Consider the following 5,018-nt stretch of genomic DNA (forward strand, 5'->3'; position numbering starts at 1 on the left):
AGGTTGCCAAGCATGGGGGGCAATAAGAGCTCATTATGACCCCGAGAGAGGAGGTGGTGGCTATCGCCGCTGGTGGTTCAGATGAGGCCTGTACTCTACTTAGACACTGCACAGAAAAACCTTGTGAATGCATGGATGTGAAAATTGAGGCATGAACATATGCGGCGCATGAATGACTGAATGATGACACGTTATGCCGGGTCACTGCTTCTTTTGATGACGGATGGGAATTACAGGGAAGTATTGTCATATAACTCCAACTGAGAAGCAAAGGGGAAACAAATTGAAATAGACACGTGACAATGACAATATGACATATTGTGGATGTTCTAACGTAATATCTATTCCAGAGACTTCCAATTCAAAGCGAAACTGGTTACATCTTCAATCTTCCAAAAAGGAGCATATAGCATGACCCTGGCTTTGAGGCTGTGGAGGAGGAGGTCGAGAAGGCTGGAGGACACAAAAGCAGGTGGGAACAAGAGAGACAAAAACAGAGACACATCCAAAATGATATGATTTTTATCATATGGTTTTAAGAATCCAAATGTATTCTTATGTAAAAAAGGGAGGGGTCAGCGTCCCTCTGCGTTTGTCTCTTATCATAGGAAAATTATTTACCTCAAAACCCTCCAACCCCTTTCTTCTTCTTTCCCCTCTCTCCCTCCATTACCAATCTTGGGGTGAAGTTTGACCCCCACCTCTCCTTCGACAACCATGTCACCCACATATGCGAAACCTCTTTCTTTCACCTCCGTAACATCTCAAAACTCCGTCCTTTCCTCTCCCTTTCAGCTGCAGAGAGGCTCGTCCATGCGTTTGTCTCCTCCAGGTTGGACTACTGTAACGCACTCCTCATCGGGATCCCTGGCAGGAACATCCAAACACTCCAATATGTCCAAAACAGCGCTGCCAGGGTCCTGATGAGGGTGCGGAAATACGATCACATCACCCCCATTACTCCGCACTCTCCACTGGCTCCCCATCTCTGCCAGCATAGAGTACAAGGTCCTCCTGCACACCCACCACTGTCTGCACGGTGATGCCCCCACCTACCTCACTGACCTCCTCACACCACACACCTCAACCAGGACCCGGTCAGGCCAACAGCACCGTCTGCTCACGCCCAGGACGCGGCTCATGACCATGGGGGACAGGGATTTCGCTGCCGCTCCTCGTCTGTGGAACGAACTTCCTGACCACCTTAGGTCTCCACAGACGGTGGATGCTTTTGAAAAAGGACTAAAGACCTTCCTATAGCTAATTTTAACTTGTCCTGCTTTTATTGTTGTATTGTATTGTATTTTTATCCTGTCTTACTATGTAGCACTTTGAGATTTTATTTGAAATGTAAAGTGCATTATAAATAAAATTCATTAGTATTATTATTATTCTCCCACCAGCACTTAGCGTGCGAGGCCAACACTTTCAGTAGGTTTAGACATTTTTAACGGTGAAATTAAGTGTTCTCAACATTGGTTGGTGGCCCAATCTGGGTCACTTGAGATTTAAATAGGATCTCCCTGAAATTCTTAATAACTGATTGATGTAAATAAGAGATAGTTTAAAGTTAAGTAACTACTGAGCATTTAAGGAAGCTCTCCAAACAGCTGTGGCTCATCACTCCTACGGATAGGATAAAAACAGACAGCAAAAGACAATATGATTGTTTGACTCAACTTAACTTTAATTCTGTCTAACCTGAAAAGGGCCAATAATGTTGCTTAACTCTGGTGCAGACACAAAACAGGAGACACTTTTGCCACCAACTTAGTTTCAAAATTAAGGAAATTAAGTTTCAAATAACAATTATGAGGGACAATAATAAAATAAATGAACTGACTAATTCAGCTCTATAAAAATAATTAGGTTTTGTTATTAGGTGTGGAGTGTCAAGAACATGATTTCTCCTTCAGTCATAAATAAAGGATAGAATAAGATTTCTCCTTCATAAATAAGAGCTAGCAAAAAAAAAAAAAAAAATTGAAATAAATAAATATTTATTTATTTATTTGGTTAATCTTGTTTTTCACATATCCATGTCTCCCAATTGTTTGCATTCATCTTGGGAAGACATGTACTCACACGCCACACTTCTCCGTCCGACTTGCATGCCCTTGTAAACAGTGGTTCTCATATTGTTACTTCTCACCAGGTATTAATGTACCACTAGTAGTAGACGTACCACAGTTTGAGAATCACTTCAACTCCAGCTACGCTTCTCCTTGCTCCAGGAAAGGAGAACCAAATTAATACTTCCCGCCTTTCTTTCAGCCTCCCATTTGCCCACTCACGCATGTGAATGGGCTACAGATAGCTTTGACCTAGGCTGGCTAAAAGCTCACTAACCCACTCCTAAACATTGTGTGTTGGTGCAGCAGCACCTTTTAGGACCTGAAAAGTTCTCATATCCTGACCTCTGACCTGTCTCTGCCTTCCTGGAAGCTAAACCTGAGTTGCCAAAGCCATACTAACAATTCAATTAGTTAACTAACCCTAATGCCCTTTCTCTTTAATTTTGTTTTATTTGATCTTACCTAATTCTATTTATTTTTATTTTTTATTGTTTTGTTTTGGGTTTTTTTTCTTCTTTTCTTCTGTTCAGGTACCAATCGATCCCAAGAGAGGTTGCCAGGTGTGTGGAGACTGCCCTTCCTCTGACAACGACCGATCATCTGCATGATGTTTGGCCTAGTGATTTTGTGATCGTCTACAACGTGAGAGGTGGACCGACCGGAGGTGGATCGGCTCTTTCCGCGTACAGCTGACGACCTACACGGCAGTGAAGGTTGCGGAGCGGGTGACATGGATCCAAGCAGATGACTGCCGACACCAGCTGATGCTGACATGGAGGCTTAACGAACAATGAAGGGGGAACCAACAAGGCCACTGAGTGGGGCGGTGTAATAACAACTACACCGTCTAAGCTGGCTTCTCAGGTGCGGTGCACAAAAAAGCGTTCCTTTGCCTTGTGGGATCACTGGAGCTGATCCTTTTTCACGAGACACACGGTCTGTTGAAAAAACGCTCTAGAACAAGAGACTAGATCAAGCCCTGAGGACCCCGCCGAAGTGGGACTTTTGTTCTTCCTTTGCTTTGTTTATAAGCCACACCAATGGAAGGCTTATAGCTAGGTGGAGGGTGAACAACCTCACACCTGGCTGCAAGATGATACAGTCACAAGCCCTTCTGCTTGTGATTGAGGAAAACACTTGAGGTTCTTCACTCATGATGCCGCCAATCAAGTGGGGTGGTTCCAACCATGGTTCCACTATTCTTCTGGCTTTTGGTAACTCCGATCACCGACAGAGACACTAGACTTGAGTCAATGAATATGAATGATGTCCTTGATGTAAATGATGATTATCTAGATGGTAGTAGAGGTTTTGATGTTTGATGATTCATGTTCTCATACCAAAAGTCTGATAAGCAGAACTCTGTAACAGTGGTTTTCCACTCCTTCCTCCATTCACCCTCTCTTAGGTGTAGTGGAAGTGTGGCGTGAGTGAAGCTACAGTGGTCAGGTGCGCTTCACTATCAAGCACCTTACAAAAAATTGCTTAGCACTTAGGCATGCAGGCATCTACGCGAGTGCAGGTCCGTAAACTTATGTGAGTGTTATGGAGTGTTATGGGGGTTGGACGCAAACGTGATAACGTGTTAAAGCACATCAAACACACATGCGGATGTGACTTGTGTATTGTGCATGTCGTAGACTTTCTTATTATGGGGACCATGTCTTTAGCAATATGGTAAGCCACAGCTTTCACTCATTTTTTTGTAGGGCACAGTGGTTGTGTGTATGAGACATGGAGATGGGAGAAGAGAAATAGGTGCGGACTTGTGGCCAATGAAAATAAATGTATTGCTATTTTAATGCAAAATGAACAATATTGATATAAACGATGTTGTCCCGTGTGATATTGTGCTTATAAATATATCGATATAAATTTAAATATTGATATTTCACCCAGCATTACCCCCACCCCGTGGCACCCCGCCAGCGCCCACCAAGGATGACGGCTGCATCCCCGACCGCCCAGGGCACCAAGGGGACGCTGCACCCAGTAGCACTGGTTGAGCCCCCCAAATAACTCATCATCGATGTCGCTAGCACGATGAGCATTAGTTATTGTCAAAATCAGCCCTCCCCAAGGGGCTCCAGCCAGACCGTCACACTGGTATGCGGCGCAGACCCCAGCCCCACAGGGTACCGCCCAAAGGGGGGCCGCTCCACGCCACACCCGCAGGCATGCAAGGGCACGACTCACGACGCCCGCTTCAAAAGACCCTTGCCAAGACCGGCCCAGCCAGCAAGCCAAGGTCGTCGGACCCTGGTGTGGTGCAGCAGCCCCTAGCCAAGGGCGCCCGGATCCACCCATCGGCCTGCAGACAGATCCACCTGCCTCAAAACGAGGCCAGCACCCAGCCACACCAGAGGAGGAGAGGCACCCCCACACCTTGGGCTGACATGGCCCGGCAACACCTCCCAAAGACCCACCACCCCACCCAACTGCTGTATTTGTGTTCTAAGCCGTGGCCCAGCCATCAACAGAAGGGCCGGGCCCCCACCCAACAGGCTTGAGTGTGTGAACCCACCCAACACCCTGTTATGGTACCTCTCCATTCCATAACCCCTGTGTGAATGTGTGCTTAGTGTATGTATGAGATGTAATTAAAAGAAAGGGAACCTTCGTGTAAATATGTGTATGTAGTGCATTAGCTCCAAAGGGTAAAAAAAAAGTACTTATCATGGTCTTAGCTGCTTAACTTTAGCTCATATGTGTCAAAGTCAAGGCCCGGGGGCCATCCAATTTGGCCCGCAGGAGAAAGTTGATAAGACAAAAAAAACATGAATTATTGTGTACATTATCAAACCATTCAGTTGTAGGTATCTCAACCCTTCTAAATACACTAATTCAATTAAACTCCACAATATTTGGAGGATTACAATTTCCGAATGCCTTTATAACATGACTGACAGTTTTCCTGAAATGATTTCTCATAATTTCCAGAAA

The sequence above is a fragment of the Gouania willdenowi genome, chromosome 16 (genome assembly GCF_900634775.1).
Source record: "Gouania willdenowi chromosome 16, fGouWil2.1, whole genome shotgun sequence".
In the NCBI taxonomy this organism is placed as follows: domain Eukaryota; kingdom Metazoa; phylum Chordata; class Actinopteri; order Blenniiformes; family Gobiesocidae; genus Gouania; species Gouania willdenowi.